The sequence below is a fragment of the Taudactylus pleione genome, unplaced genomic scaffold (genome assembly GCF_031769625.1).
Source record: "Taudactylus pleione unplaced genomic scaffold, aTauple2 ptg000086l, whole genome shotgun sequence".
Taxonomy (NCBI): domain Eukaryota; kingdom Metazoa; phylum Chordata; class Amphibia; order Anura; family Myobatrachidae; genus Taudactylus; species Taudactylus pleione.
Genome location: NW_028284488.1, coordinates 26229792 through 26246385, shown reverse-complemented (window position 1 = coordinate 26246385; position 16594 = coordinate 26229792). Strand labels below are relative to the sequence as shown.

The 16594-nt window shown below is 40.6% G+C and overlaps 1 protein-coding gene across 2 annotated transcripts in view; it reads right to left on the bottom strand.

Moving 5' to 3' along the window:
* SEMA3A (semaphorin 3A) overlaps positions 1-16594 on the bottom strand; it is a 259026-nt gene that overhangs the window by 102916 nt on the left and 139516 nt on the right. The window lies entirely within an intron of this gene.

The window sequence follows — 16594 nt, the reverse complement described above, 5'->3', positions numbered from 1 at the left end:
ACTCCAAGATCTATAAATCATTAATACATTTTGTCCAAGCTCTTGACTCCTACTGCTCCTACTAACTTGCCCTCTAAGCCTTTCTAAACAGTCAATTTAACCCCTGTCCTATTTACAATTTCTCAAAGTTAAAGGTTTCGGCAGACAATCAGTGTTCTATTCATCATCCAAATGACATATTGTAACTTAGTATAAATATGTATGAGGCTACTTAATCTCTATACTACAGATGTGATGTGCTTTACAATATTTCTGATGCAAAAGCACAATTAGGATGAAACATTGCAAGACAAAGATGAATTACCAAAACCCACTAATCTGTTTACGGATGTTCCCTCCCTTAATAACAGTACTTTGGTTCCTGGGATTTTTACCAGAGTTGAGTATACTGTGGCTGGACAATTGACAAATCTTCAGCACTGCTCAACCTCCACAGTCAGAGATTTGATTAGACATACTGGGCCTCCACAGTCAGATATTTGATTAGACACACTGGGCCTCCATAGTCAGAGATTTGATTAGAAACACTGGGGGAGATGTACTGTATGAAGAGGCGATATGGGGGAGAATTAGTATCAACGCACATGGGGAGATGCCGAAGCGGTATCAGCGCACGTTATATGCGCTGATACTGCTTCTCCCCGATGTATGATCGGGGGGTTTGGCAATAAATGCTATGCGCCCTTGTCTTTATTGGCGCTGCTATCTACAAGATAGCCTGGGCAATGTATGACTGGTCAGTTCGCCTGACCGCTCCGCCCGCTGTCGCTATCGACAGCTACAGCCTGGCAATGCCCTATTCCCACACCAGGGACAGAGCTGTCCCTGCTGTGGTGACTGCCGGCTCCAGGGCTGCACGCAAAATCTCATGATACTTGCGAAATCCCACACATACTCAGTGGAGCCAGCTGGTACTGAGACACAGCGCATTAGCACTAGGCTGATACGCTGTGTAATCAGGCAGGGATCACCGGAGGGGGGGAGTTAACATTACCCCGCTCTGGCCGATGTTCATACATCTCATCGTTAGTGGTTCCCTGCTTTGCCTCGGTAAAGAGGTGAAGCAGGAAGCGATATAGTGGCACTTAACGTGCCGCTATAGTACATCTCCACCATTATGTGCACTGATATCGCTTCTCCCCATGTATTATGGTGGGGGTGGGGTGGTAAATGACATGGATGCTATGAACCCCTGTCACTATCGGTGCTGCTATCTACAAGATATTAGCCGCACCGATATGCTTGGCAATGTATGAATGGTCAGTGGCACTGACCATTCCGACAGTTGCAGCTATCAATAATAACAGTGCCATTGCCCTATCACTACAGCAGAGAAAGCACTGTCCCTGCTGTGGCAGCTGCTGGCTTCGGCTCCAAGCAAGATCTCGCGATGCTTGTGAGATTTCACGCATGCCCTGTGGAGCCGGCCGGGAGATGTGGTCACAGCGCATCACCACAATGCTTATGCGCTGTGTGCTCAGGCAGGGATTGCTATAGTGGCATGATGCGTGCGGCTATAATACATCTACACCACTGTGAGCCTTATATAGAGAACAGAGTAAATCTAACTAGAAGGTACAGTACCTCTCAAAAAATATGGTAGGATGCTGGAAAGTAAAATATGAGGACATTCTTAGAGCGGGTATATACCAGCTAATTTCTGACTTGAATTCTAGAAATAAAGCTACTTAGTATTTGTGGGCAACACATGGTACGGAGAATGAGTTCCAAGGGGTAAGAGCAACTAACCGGGACAAACAATTTTGTATACATACTTGTGGGTGATTACTGTCAACAACAAGCTGATTGTAATTGGTGTCTTTGCTACACATCAAAGAAACACTGTAGATATTCATATTTAAAATGCAGCAGCCTTGGAAGTGAATAGGCTCCACAATTAATAATAATGTAAGTCTTGCTTCTTAGCCCTGACTACTACTACTGAATCATCACACAGGTAAGTGTTAGTTAAGGGGGGGATTGCCGGGGGCCCGGGGATGGGGGGAGATCGCAGGGGAGTATGCGGCAGTGCATGTGCAGTCGTGCACTCAGGGTATTGTTTAAAAAAATACCCTGAGAAGTGTGAGGAGAGGATTTTCAGGGACAGAGCTTTCTCACAAGCTCTCTCCCTGCATGTGATAATTGATAAATCCTTGCAATGTATTCAAATATTGCATTGTTAATTTGGGCGATATCACATCCCATACGCATCTGAGATAAGGATTGTGATAAATATGCCCCTTAAGGCATACAAGCAACTAGTACAAGAGAATTCATATGCAACATCGTTTTAGGCCCACCACTAAATGACATTAAACCCCACCCCATACCACCAGCCATGTGCCCATGTATAGAGAGGATTAGCAAACCTGAATAAAATAGCATGGAGGGCTATCAGTGCAATCAAAAGGATTATGGTAAAAATACAATGGCTCTATAGGTGAGCCATGTTCTTGAATAAACTTGGTAAAACCTTTGGAAAGTTAGGAAAGTAATATGGCCCTAACTGTGTGAAGTTTGTATATTCTCCCTGTGGTTACGTGGGTTTCCTCCATGTACTCCGGTTTCCTCCCACACTCCAAAAATACACTGGTAGGTTAATTGGCTCCCCAAAAAATTGACCATAGTGTGTATGTGTGTGAGCATGAGGTAGGGAATATAGACTGTAACCTCCACTGGGGCAGGGACAGATGTGAATAGTAAAAAATTCTCTGTAAAGTGCTGTGGAATATGTATGAGCTATATAAATAACTGATAATAATAATAATCATAATACTGTGCCATTTATTTGAGAGGTTAGGCCCTAAGGGGGAAGGGTCAGGTTCAGGGACTAACGAGGGGAGGTTAGCGTCCACCGTATGGAGGGTTAGAATGTAGGAAAGGAGGGTTAGGGTTAGGGGGTGAAGGAGGGAGGGTTAACATGCCTACCCAACTTCTTTCAGGATTCTGAGCAACGGGATGCCCCTGTTGGTCTTTTGATAACCGGTATCCCGACTGCTGGTCTCCCATACCCAACTGCTGTAAGTTACAGTCAGGTGCATAAATATTGGGACATTGACAGAATTTTCATATTTTGGCCTCTATTCACCACCACAATGGCTTTGAAATGAAACAAACAAGATGTGCTTTAACTGCAGACTTTCAGATTTAATTTGAGGGTAATTACATCCAAATCAGGTTAACGGTGTAGGAATTACAACGGTTTCCATATGTGCCTCTCACTTTTTAAGGGGCCAAAAGTAATGGGACAAACTAAAGAATCCTAAATCTAACTTTCACTTTTTAATACTTTGTTGCAAATCCTTTGCAGGCAATTACAGCCTGAAGTCTGGAACGCATAGACATCACCAGACGCTGGGTTTCATCCCTGGTGATGCTCTGCCAGGCCTCTACTGCAAATGTCTTCAGTTCCTGCTTGTTATTGGGGCATTATCCCTTCAGTTTTGTCTTCATCAAGTGAAATGCATGCTCAATCAGATTCAGGTCAGGGGATTGACTTGGCCATTGCATAACATTCCACCTTTTAGCCTTAAAAAACTCTTTGGTTGCTTTTGCTGTATGCTTCGGGTCATTGTCCATCTGCACTGTGAAGCCCTGTCCAATGAGTTCTGAAGCATTTGACTGAATATGAGCCTATAATATTGCCCGAAACACTTCAGAATTTATTCTGCTGCTTTTGTCAGCAGTCACTTCATCAATAAATACAAGGGAACCAGTTCCATTGGCAGCCATACATGCCCACACCATGACACTACCACCACCATGCTTCACTGATGAGGTGGTATGTTTTGGATCATGAGCAGTTCCTTTCCTTCTCCATACTCTTCTCTTCCCATCACTCTGGTACAAGTTGATCTTTGTCTCATCTGTCCATAGGATGTTGTTCCAGAACTGCAATGGCTTTTTTAGATGTTGTTTGGCAAACTCTAATCTGGTCTTCCTGTTTTTGTGGCTCACCAATGGTTTACATCTTGTGGTGAACCCTCTATATTCACTCTTGTTTGTTTCATTTCAAAGCCATTGTGGTGGTGAATAGAGGCCAAAATATTAAATTTCTGTCAATGTCCCAATATTTATGCACCTGACTGTATATGTGTTGCTCAACAGCAGTCCATGTTTTCCAGACCACTTAGCAGGTGCACAGGTAAATTGTCACAGTTTAAAGATCCACAAGTAACCAGGAAAGTACACTATGATTTGTTTTGGAGTGTGAGGACCAAGTTTTAGAACCACTGCTCTACAGTATGCATTAGAGTGTGTAGGGTGTCTGTTGGTGCGTACCTAAAGACCAAACAATTGCAATACAAAACACGTTGCAGGAGTTAATTACAAGACGCCAGATCTAGAATAATGAAAGCATTTCATCATGGAAATGTCAGAGTGGCAGAGATTTACAGTTCTATAAACTTGAGATGAAATTAGACTATATGACATCAGCTTTATTGTAGGTTACAAAGAATCAAGATGATTGAAATAAATACTGAAAACTGAGATTACCTACTAGCAAATCACCCAGTTCACAGATGGTATGGGATCCGAACGACAAACTTGCATCACTTGCCTTGTCTTCAGTCTAATTTAAACTAACAGTATAAAAGGCTGACAAAGCATCAGTAAGGATAAGGGGAGGAATAATTATGGAGACCTGAAATGTAAAATGCTTACATATCTGAAAAATACCCCAAATAGTTAAACATTAATCATTTTCAGATACCTAAAGCTTCCATTTCATTTTCATTTGTGATAAAAAAATGAAAATAATAAAAATAATGATCAATAATAATGTATTTTATTATATGTTAGAGTTTTCAGTATTTACTTAATTAATCTTGATTCACAACCTACAAAGAAGTTGAAGTCATATAAACAGAGATCACTCTGAACTATAACCAGTGTTATTTTCTGAGCATAATGGTCTTTTAACTGTTCTTCTGCTTTTTATCACAATGGGATATAATAGAGGGAAACAAATAAAACACATGCCATATTTTTGTTAGCTAAAGATTTGTTTTTAAGACTTTCACATTGAAAGGTGAGATCGGTTTATATTCAGATATGACAAGTTTAGCAGGAGCCTGGGCTGACAGCTGATTCCCTGGGAAAATATACACTCCTAAATGAGACATTCCAGAGCCTTCCAATACAACCTTGCTCTGTTAACATGCACAATAATTGGAAGAGGTACGGTGATTGGATAAATGGGATTTTTGAAGGCAGTTTTTAGGTCTTCAAGCTAAAACGTATAAATATTTTTGTTTTTGCAAGTGGTAATATTGTCTGATGTCGCCAATTACTGTAGTAATAAAAGTCAAATGTTACAGAGAAGGATTCTTAGTATATGAAATAACAATATCATAATGATGTCAACTTGTTTTTTCGTTGAATGAGCTTAAAAGAAGCTATCTACTCCATGAAGATTTTATACAGGAATCATTTTAACACAGCACTTCCCAAACGTGTGGCAGTAGACCTGGTCTGTTCTAAATCCATGTGGGCAAGGGGTCTGGTTAGTAAAGGCCAGGAAGACTGTTTCCGAGTGGGACACTGATGCACAGCATGCGCCATCTTTTATTACCTAGCAGCACCCTGTGCTTTTTTTTTTTTTAAGAAAAAAACTTTATTATAAAAAATACAACAAACCACAGCCAAAACGAATGGAGCAGCTTGCAGCACCAGTCTGAGCTGGCAAATCATTAAAAATAAACTTTGGAATGGTCAATGCCAATGACTGTTCGTACATTTAGCTGCACATCGGCACACTATCTTATAGATAGGAGCGCCGATAATGAATGGGGCGCATAGTACACCCTTCATTCTGCACACAAGAACACATTCATACATGGGGGAGAAACAGTAACTGCTGTACAGTCACCAGTTATCCCTATAACGCATGGTCATACATCTACCCCACTGAGACTGTGTGCTTGTGCCATCACAGATTCTTTGGAGAAGTCTTTAGAAAATTTGAAAAACCCTCTGATGTGGAGATTATGTAACTTGTAGGGAAGTGGTACTCGCTACCGTTGTCCCTGCGAGTTAATTTTAGCACTTAGAGGTGATACTTTTAATACAAATGAAAAGTCAGTCATAATACAAACTCACAACAATTGCGACTCTGCCACAATTGTTAATACAACGGCCCCTAAATCTTTAAACCTGCCTTGCATGCAGTGCAGCCTGGTTTTACCAATGTGCAAAGTTACTCACTCTTTTTGTATCCTTGCTAAAACTGCTATCACTCATGGTCAGTGGTAACTCATTAGAAAGTAAGTTTGCTAAACAGATTAGGAAATGAGTGGATTGCTAAAAATGTTGCTAAGAAAAAAAACTGAGGGTTTGATCTATTTTGTCGACATTCATCATATCAACATTCATAATGTGGACATAATAATGTCAACATTGTCATAAAGATCTGAAGACGAACAAGGAAAAACCTCACAAGCGCTTAGAAGTTTCTCCAAATATAGATATTGTTCCAAACGAATGAGATAATTTGATATCTCAGAGCGGTATTCCTCAATCCTTCAAGGTTTCATCCACCAATCCATATAAATAAAAAATGCAATGCAGTAGGTTAGACAAAACTTTACATAAATCCTTGAAAAGAACATAGTCCATGTATATACTGTATGTTTCCCAACGATGTGCTTCTTTGATATAATGAAAACTTCATACACCCATGTGCATATAGGGAGAATTATATTAAGCAATGCTTACATTAATAAAGCATTTTGAAGACACAAAGGTTACTTTTGCATACAGTATACTCTTGTTGTTCCTCCGCATACACCAGATACGTGGAAAAACAGAAAACTCAAGGTGTGGATAAAATTCACTTCTTTAATGATACCTACCAAACACACACAAAAAGTGGATAAATTATCCATATCAGATGTAAATGAAAAGCAATTTCCTATACACTACAGATAGTATGAAACCTGGGTGTTCAGTAAGTGTATGTAAATGGCTTCTAGGGTAAGATAAAGTATATGCTGCCACTCCTTTTCTCAATGCATTTTGATGATCCTCAGCATCTTTTTCAAGATGAGTGACTAAAACATCAATCGCAGAAATAGAACCTCTTTAAAAATTTGGTAGCCCTAAGACTTAATGCAGACTAGACTTACCCCTCTTCACAGGTGCACACAACGCATGTATCCACAGCACCATCTTGTCCGCATTGGATAAAGTTTTATAGGGATGATGTAACATGCCCCTTTGCTTGCATGTGCCTGGGTAATAAAGTTGTAAAACTTAAAAAAAACACCCTTGCAACGGCATTAAAACAGACAGGCACGCCCGTGTTTCTCTGACCACTCGCCCATGACCACCCCCAAACACTGACGTCCCGTCCTTCCATCTGCGATGGCTTTGTATCTGCGTGAGTGATCTCAGGGCATTCGTAATGCTAACCTGCGTACACGCACTGCGGTGCATACGCAGCACGCAAAAAAAGTCCGTCTGCTTATGCTATTGCAATATCGATCCATGCTGAATCAGGCCCAGTGTGTATTAATTCAAAAACATTGTCTGAACCTGTAAGAAATATTGTTCTCATCAGAAGTCTAATCTCTTTTCTCTTCTCAGCCTGTTAAACAATTTCCAACCAGCTCTGAACAAATGATTTGTAATCTGAGCTGCTATTCAAAAGAAATGGGTCAATTCACAAACAAGATTACAAGCTTCAACCATGAACTGTTATTTTCTAGCTGATCACCTTTAATAAACACCACACCTATTGCATCTGTCAGACAAAAGATAGAAATTAGCACTCACTAAACCAATTACCTCTATGTAAAATAAAAAAAAGGAATTAAATATTGAAAATGGAATAATTTTGGTAATTTGGATTATTTATTGGAAAAATCCAAATACACTAATTACACATTTAAGTTACAATGTTTTTGTTTTAATATTGCTAACTTTCATAGTTTGTATATTATTTTGAATATAGAATTTGTTTCTGCAGTATATTCTTCTAATATTTATATGATGATATTTATCATTATTTGCCCTACTTATTTTATTTGCTTTCTAATTGCTCATCGGAGTATGAGATGCTTAAATTTGAACAAACACATAATTGGTGCAGGGTGTGCACCCATATAATTAGTAAACTTACCTCTCCAGAGTCTCATGTCAGTGTCAGGATCTGGTCTGGGATCGGCCTTTACTCACCGCTGGACTAGTTTAGGCTCTGAGGCATTCAGACATCAGTGGCAGTGGTGGGTTATGGCTGAGGATTCTCCCCGGGGTCTGGTAGGACTTTCATGCATGCGTCCTGACTCCTGTGTTAGCAGGCATGGGCGCAGCCATGTTGGTTCATATCACCTGATCAGTCTCCTCCAATGGCAGTCCGGCAGTCTCTCAGCTGATCCCATGATCCAATGACTAGCTGCCTGAGGGTATTTGGGACAGACTCCTGCAACAGGAAGTTGCCTGATCAACATTTGTCACTCCTAGTGTACTAGTAGAGTCCTTGTTCCAGGTTCCCTTGGTTCTCACGGTCAGTTTCCAGTGTTTCCTCGCGCTACAGTGTGACCAACAGCCCTGCCTGTGTGCCTAGTCTAAAGTGTTTCCTTTGAGCAACAGTGCGATTACATCTCTGCCTGTGTATTAGTTCCAGTGTCTCCTTTGAGCAAACAGTATGACCAACATCCCTGCCTGTGTATAAATTACCAGTGTCTTCCGGAGCAGCAGTGGGTCTACATCTTTGACTGAGTGCTTCATCTCCAGTGACAGTGTGTTTACATCTCGAGTGCCACCCCGTGGTGCCAAAGTGGGTCCACATGCCACTCCCTGTGTATCCCTCGAGTGCCACCCCATGGTGCAAAAGTGTGTCCGTATGCCACTACCTGTGTATTTGAGTGCCATCCCGTGGTGCAAAAGTGCGTCAGCACGCCAGTCCCTGTGTATCCCTCGAGTGCCACCCCGTGGTGCAAAAGTGCGTCAGCACGCTACTCCCAGGGCATTTCTCCAGTGCCATCCTGTGGTGCACCGCTCCCAGTGTACTTCTCAAGTGCCATTTCCAAAGTACCTCTCAAGTTCCATCCGGTTGTGCAATAGTGCGTCAGTATGCTATTCTTTGAGTACTCCTCAAGTACAATCCTCTGGTGTAACCCTTTGTGTAACAGTGCCTTTGTTAGGCACTTCCCCTGGGCCATTGATATCTAGAGTCTCTGGGGGTCATTCAGACCCGGTCGCAAGTGTTGATAGCTCACAACCTGGTCAATGTTCCCCCACTGGCTCCGACGTGCGCATGCGCGAGACCCGGCTTGCGATGGGCGCTCCATCGCTAGGGGTATCGCACCAAAGGGGACGAGCTGTCGATGGTGAGTGACAGCTCGCCCTGTTTGGGAAGCGGGCAGGGGGCATGGCTGGCCAAACGGAGGCATTCCCAAAGGAACACTTGCCATTGGGGGCGGCCCCATTGACATCATCAGTGATGTCAGTGGGGAGCTTCCTGCTTGATTAGAGCAGGAAGCTCCCTGGGGCTTGCGAGTGCCGAGACCCAACCTTAGCGTCTCGTCGCAAGCCCCGATGGTCGTGATGGTCTTGACTATCGCTACCATCACCCTGGTCGGTCGCTAGATCTGTGGGTGGTAACCCACAGCTTAGCGATCGACCAAGAGGTGGCACTACAAGATGCAAGCGGCCGCCCTCATTCAGAGCAACCGCTTGAATCTAACGACCACCTCTGAATGAGGTCCTCTATTCCCACGGATCTTGGATACCTAGTCAAAGGACCGCAACCTGCCTGCAGGGTGCAACTAAACCCATATCCCGCTTGGAGGTGTCAATGGAGAACACCTCCCTGCAGGTTAGACTCTGCACCATTGAATAGGTCTTGCCAATGTCCAAGATCTGTGGATGAGAATATCCAGGCCTCTCACCCCGAATTCTTCCAAACCCAAGACCACAACTGCTCAGTAGGGGATTCCACAATGGCAAACCTGACCGTCAGCCAGTTCTTTTGACTTTAATCACCGAAAAAATGTCAGGGCAGCCATTTTCTCGGTGATTTGTGCACAAAGCCAGAGTCTACTGCGCTGCCGGAAAGGAGGGTCCCACACATTAGCTGCACACGGGCCCCCTCCTCTCATAAAATTCCCCTGAGAGGACGTGTGCTTGGTCATCTTACAGCACATTGATGGCTACATCAGTGAATTATAGGCAATTTGTGCCAAGGAAGGGTGCTGTTTTATAGTGGATGTGTGTTGCATTAAAGGGCATGTGTGCTTCATAACAGGGGCTATGTGCTGCATTACATGAACCTGGTGGAAGAGAGAGAATAGGAGGTGCTCATTTTAGGATGATACAATATACAGTGCAGCATATTTTAATGTATAGTCACACCTAAGTAAAACAACTTGCATTAGTGAGCTTATGGGCTAAAGAGTAGATTTATCGCCCATCTGTGCTTTCTGTGACCATTGCAGTTTTTTTGTTTACTGTGAAAACTGCACAATATTTGCAAAACTGAAATACTTGGTTGAAAGCACTGCCTCCTATTATATTTACACCTTACCAACAGTATTTAGATGTTATAATAAAACTTGTAAAACAGAACAAAATCAGAGCTGATGATGTCACTATTTATGCTTTTCAAAAGTAGGAATGTCAGTCACCTGAAGTTTATCCTAATGAAAAAAAAAAAAAAAAACTATAATATATATATATATATATATATATATATATATAAGTAAAGCACAAAAAGCACTAATCCACGGCACTCACCATTCCTAGTTTTGGGGTGCAACATGGTATGTGACCACATTGTTTAAATAGAAATCACAAGGGCTCTGCACTCACCATAATAACTAATAATAATAATAAGAAACATAATAAACAGTGGGGTTTTGGTTCATGAATTGATCAATGCATTTAAGCTTGCAGCCCATGTTATAATTCTGAGCAATAGAGTAGGAACTTGCAGTAAAGTGGGGTCCTGTGACGATGGGCTGCAAGCCCTTGTGATATATATATATATATATATATACACATACATACATACATATATATATATATATATTTAGTCACTTAGAAAGCATATATCAAACTGATTAATCTCTATGGTGAACTTACCTAATATACTGTGTAATATATTATATTATATACATATATATATACATATATATACACACACACGCATATATATATATATATATATACACACACACATACATGCATACATACACATGTACACACACACACACGCACATTAGTGCCAGGTGTTGCCTGGTTTTTATTTATGTTCTGCCTCCACCTTGCATCCTGCTCCCCCCCCCCTTCTCCTCCTCCTAAAAACACTTACTTTCTTTCTCTCCCCCCCATTTTTGCTCTTCCCCACACCATCCTCTCTCCCCATCTCTACTTATGTCTCCCCAACAGTCTCTCTCTTTCTATTACTGCCCCTCACCTCCTCCTGTGCATTTCTGACACTGGTGGGAGGGGTCAGAGGTCATCCCAACTGTCATTATATTCCAACATGATGACATATTTATCAGAAGTATATCTATACACACTCACACTTTAACTATTGAGCACGGAAAATGTACTATAGTGATTACATTTTTTAATAAGTACTAAAAATAGAGCGTTACAGGATACAAGAGAACAGTTATTATACGCAACAACAGATCTAATTGGCACAGGCCTGACAATAGTAATAATAGCATATTTGAGTCCTTCATTCTTGTCATTCAAGGTCTGCATTATTTCGAAGAGATGTAATGATTTTCTGTTTAACACTTTATAATCACCTACTCTGAGACCAATATCTACTGTATAATCACCATGTATATACATATTCAAGAGCAAATGGCTACAGCAAAGCTAATGGAATTTGGCAAGTGCATAAATTATTTTCCCTAGGGCCAGGAAACAATATTTACAACCATTTATTCCCAGTTATTTATGCAGCACTTTACAAAGAAATTTAGCCCATTCACATCAGTCCCTGCCCAGTGGAGCTTACAATCTATATTCTCTGCCACATGTCATGTACACACACATACATGCTAAGGTTAATTTTTGTCAGTAGCTAATTAAGCTACCAGTGTATTTCTGGATGTGGTGAAAAAAAAATACAGTACCTGGAAGAAACTCACACAAGCACGGGGAGAATATGCAAGCTCCACACAGTTAGGGTCATGAGGAGATTGAACCCAGGACCCCATTACTGTGAGGCAGTGACGCTAACCATTACATTATCCGTGCTACCCCAAATTCTGTATCTTATTAATAAAAAAAAAAAACATGTGCTACATATTTATTTTCCACATCCTTCCATTAACCCATTTGGTAATGTAAACCACACAGGAAGAGGGTTATTATCAGTTTCCTGCGTATTCTGCATGCTTCACGTGCTATCCTCACCTTCCTAGAGATTTCAATTGTTTAGGTTAAGCTAAGTGTGCTCTTATCCATTTCCAAATGACTTGATTATATGTGCCTAAGAAATAAACTGCAATATACAAATATGTGGGGGAAGAGGGTGTCTGGTGAATAAGACCTCAGCTGCCCATACTTAGGCACTAAAATGGAATGATGTGTTAAGTTTGCTCGTGCATATATATGGTGTCAACAGTAGTATAAAAACAAAATGCATGTTTCAGATTTGCAGTTCATTTTAATGTCTACTTAGTCATATTTTCATATTTTTCACCTCCATATTATTTGGCAAATCTATCAATACAATCACCGCTTTTGTTTGAGTATACTTTAGCTGTGTATAACACTTTTTTAGGCACACTCTAAGGAATGTAATATACAGCTTCATACATACAAAACTGGTACAAAAATCAACAATCACTTTACATATTTTCATTATCAGGTGTAAATAATAATCAGCCATATGCAGAAACCCAATGCATAAAAACATACAGACATGATCAAGAGGTTCAGTTGTTGGTCAGACCAAACACCAGAATGGACTCAGCACTGCCTTTCCCTCTGTCCATGTACTAAAGTGGTGTACCTAATGAAGGTAGATATTGATGTCCTCCAACTTTCATAATTAAGTTAAGTTATATTTTGAGCAGGGAAAGGGGACTATAAAGATGTAGGTTGGAGTTTGACACTTTTTCATAGCGAGACTAAAGATTTTTTTAATCGCTCTTCACAACTAAGCGCTCATTTGAGCTTTGGAGGTGCACAAGACAGGTCTGCACTTTGAAAGGTGCTGGACATCCCATCCAGAGGCACAAGTGCAAAACTAAATATTTTCATGCCACATTGAGAGCATTTAATAAATAAAATGAAGAAACTCGAGAGCATGGGGATTTAATTAAGAAATACACAAAAACACCTCACCAATACACACATTTTTGTAACTTCTCTTTGAAGAAATAATTTTTGCAACATTTGAAAAATGTACATATTAGAATAGTTTCTTTACTTAGATTGTGAGACTGTACATCTAGATCTAATCACTTGGCTGTGATCACAGACTGCCACCACCTAAAATTGGATTATGTTTGGTATCGATCAAACGTTCAGCAAGAGGCTTTTCTGGCTGCAAACAAAGTCATTAGTCCAGGTTTAACTGGTTCTTTCTCCTTTTAATCGACTAATGTCAGAGAGCCATATCTAATTGTACTATTTGCTGTGTTATTCTGTACCAGATATAAGCTTTATATGCAGGGGAAAAAAGATTACATTTGATAACACACGAAAAGATACCCCACCATGGTCAGTATACAATAAAATAAATGTTTCTGGCTTGATTGCACCTGTCTGTACATGTCAGCACTTCATATTGTTTGTACCTAGTCAATGTAAGGTGAGATTTACCATCCAGAGGAATGGTTTTCCTATATCTGTACAACATTCTATTATTTTGCTCTTGACAAGTCTATTCTCTCTGCATTTTGTATTATTTATAGCTGTAACATCAGAGGTATAATTACAACAGTATATATTTCAGAGAAGTCAACACAGGCATGCAGTTGTGCAGGTGTTAAAAGATCCTTGCTTCAGAAACATATTTTATACTGGTTTAAGTCTTGAAGTAATCAGTACAGTTTTCCATTTGCTATTCATTGGCTTGTACACTTTATTCCAGACACATTATAAAATAAAACTGGTGTAAAATAACAGCTTTTAAAATGTTACACTGATTTCCCTTCAATTTAAGGTAGTATATTTCTCCTTAGCTTAAGTAAAACAAATATATTTGCAGAATGGAAAACAATTTATTTATTTATTTTATTTTGCACACTTTTGCCTATTTTTATGTTAAATTAACATAGGTACTGGAATAGGAACTAAATAATAATATTATATTGTTCTCCCTTATTTTAAGCACAATTAGATACAATGTAAAATGTATCTACAGTATTAGCAACACACAAGGCAGTTGCCAACACAACCATTTACATTTAATTTTAAATCCGTACATCAGTTGCTATTGAGGAACATTGTTGCATTTTTTGTAAAAAAGAACAAAAACATCCTACAGTATACAGTCAGGTGCATATATATTGGGACAATGACAGAATTTTCATATTTTGGCCTCTATTCACCACCATAATGGCTTTGAAATGAAACAAACAAGATGTGCTTTAATTGCAGACTTTCAGATTTAATTTGAGGGTAATTACATCCAAATCAGGTGAACGGTGTAGGAATTACAACGGTTTCTATATGTGCCTCTCACTTTTTAAGGGGCCAAAAGTAATGGGACAAACTAAACAATCCTAAGTCTAACTTTCACTTTTTAATACTTTGTTGCAAATCCTTTGCAGGCAGTTACAGCCTGAAGTCTGGAACGCATAGACATCACCAGATGCTGCTTTTTATCACTGGTGATGCTCTGCCAGGCCTCTACTGCAAATGTCTTCAGTTCCTGCTTGTTCTTGGGGCATTTTCCCTTCCATTTTGTCTTCATCAAGTGAAATGCATGCTCAATCAGATTCAGGTCAGGGGATTGACTTGGCCATTGCATAACATTCCACTTTTTAGCCTTAAAAAAACTCTTTGGTTGCTTTTGCAGTATGCTTCGGGTCATTGTCCATCTGCACTGTGAAGCGCCGTCCAATGAGTTCTGAAGCATTTGACGGAATATGAGCATGTAATATTGCCCGAAACACTTCAGAAATCATTCTGCTACTTTTGTCAGTAGTCACATCATCAATAAATACAAGGGAACCAGTTCCATTGGCAGCCATACATGCCCACGCCATGACACTACCATAACCATGCTTCACTGATGAGGTGGTATGTTTTGGATCTTGAGCAGTTCCTTTCCTTCTCCATACTTTTTCTCTTCCCATCATTCTGGTACAAGTTGATCTTTGTCTCATCTGTTCATAGGATGTTGTTCCAGAACTGTAATGGCTTTTTTAGATGTTGTTTGGCAAACTCTAATCTGGTCTTCCTGTTTTTGTGGCTCACCAAAGGTTTACATTTTAAGGTGAACCCTCTATATTCACTGTTGTGAAGTCTTCTCTTGATTGTTGACTTTGACACATATACACCCACCTCCTGGAGAGTGTTCTTGATTTGGCCAACTGTTGTGAAGGGGTTTTCTTGACCAGGGAAATAATTCTTCTGTCATCCACCACAGTTGTTTTCCGTGGTCTTCCAGGTCTTTTGGTGTTGCTGAGCTCTCTGATGCATTCTTTCTTTTTAAGAAAGTTCCAAACAGTTGATTTGGCCACACCTAATGTTTTTGCTATCTCTCTGATGGGTTTGTATTGATTTTTCAGCCTAATAATGGCTTGCTTCACTGATAGTGACAGCTCTTTGGATCTCATATTGAGAGTCGACAGCAACTTCAGATTCCAAATGCAAATGTCACACCTAGAATCAACTCCAGACCTTTTACCTGCTTAATTGATAATGAAATAACGAGGGAATAGCCCACACCTGTCCATTAAATAGCTTTTGAGTTGATAGTCCCATTACTTTTGACCCCATAAAAAGTGGAAGGCACATATAGAAACCGTTGTAATTCCTACACCGTTCACCTGATTTGGATGTAGTTACCCTCAAATTAAATCTCAAAGTCTGCATTTAAAGCACATCTTGTTTGTTTCATTTCAAAGCCATTATGGTGGTGAATAGAGGCCAAAATATGAAAATTCTGTCAATGTCCCAATATTTATGCACCGGACTGTATGTTATCAAAAGTAAGGGGCAACGTTCGATCAGCCAGTTTACTTCTTAGCACCTATTTTTTTAGATGATCTGGGTTGGGTACCCAGTGGCTGGTTGCCGGTGGTCAGAATACTGATAGGGGAATCTTGACAGTCAGAATGCCAACACCTGAATGTAAGTAGCCTAACCCTAACCACTAACCCACCTTTCCCGCGGCCAAACCCAAAGACTCCCCTCCCGCAGTCTAACCCTAAACCCCCCCTCACGCAGCCCAACTCCCCCTCCCCATCCCCTAGTGTCTGACTCTAACCCAACCCTTCGCCTAAACCTAATACTTAACATCAGGATGTCAGCAGTTGGGTTCTGAGATTCCAACTGATGTCGGGATTCCAGCACCGGTATTCTAAGCGCTGGCATCCCGAATGGTAACTACATCCCCTTTATCTAACCTTGTACCTGTAAATGGTTTCGATTTGGCAAAGGTGGTGATTCT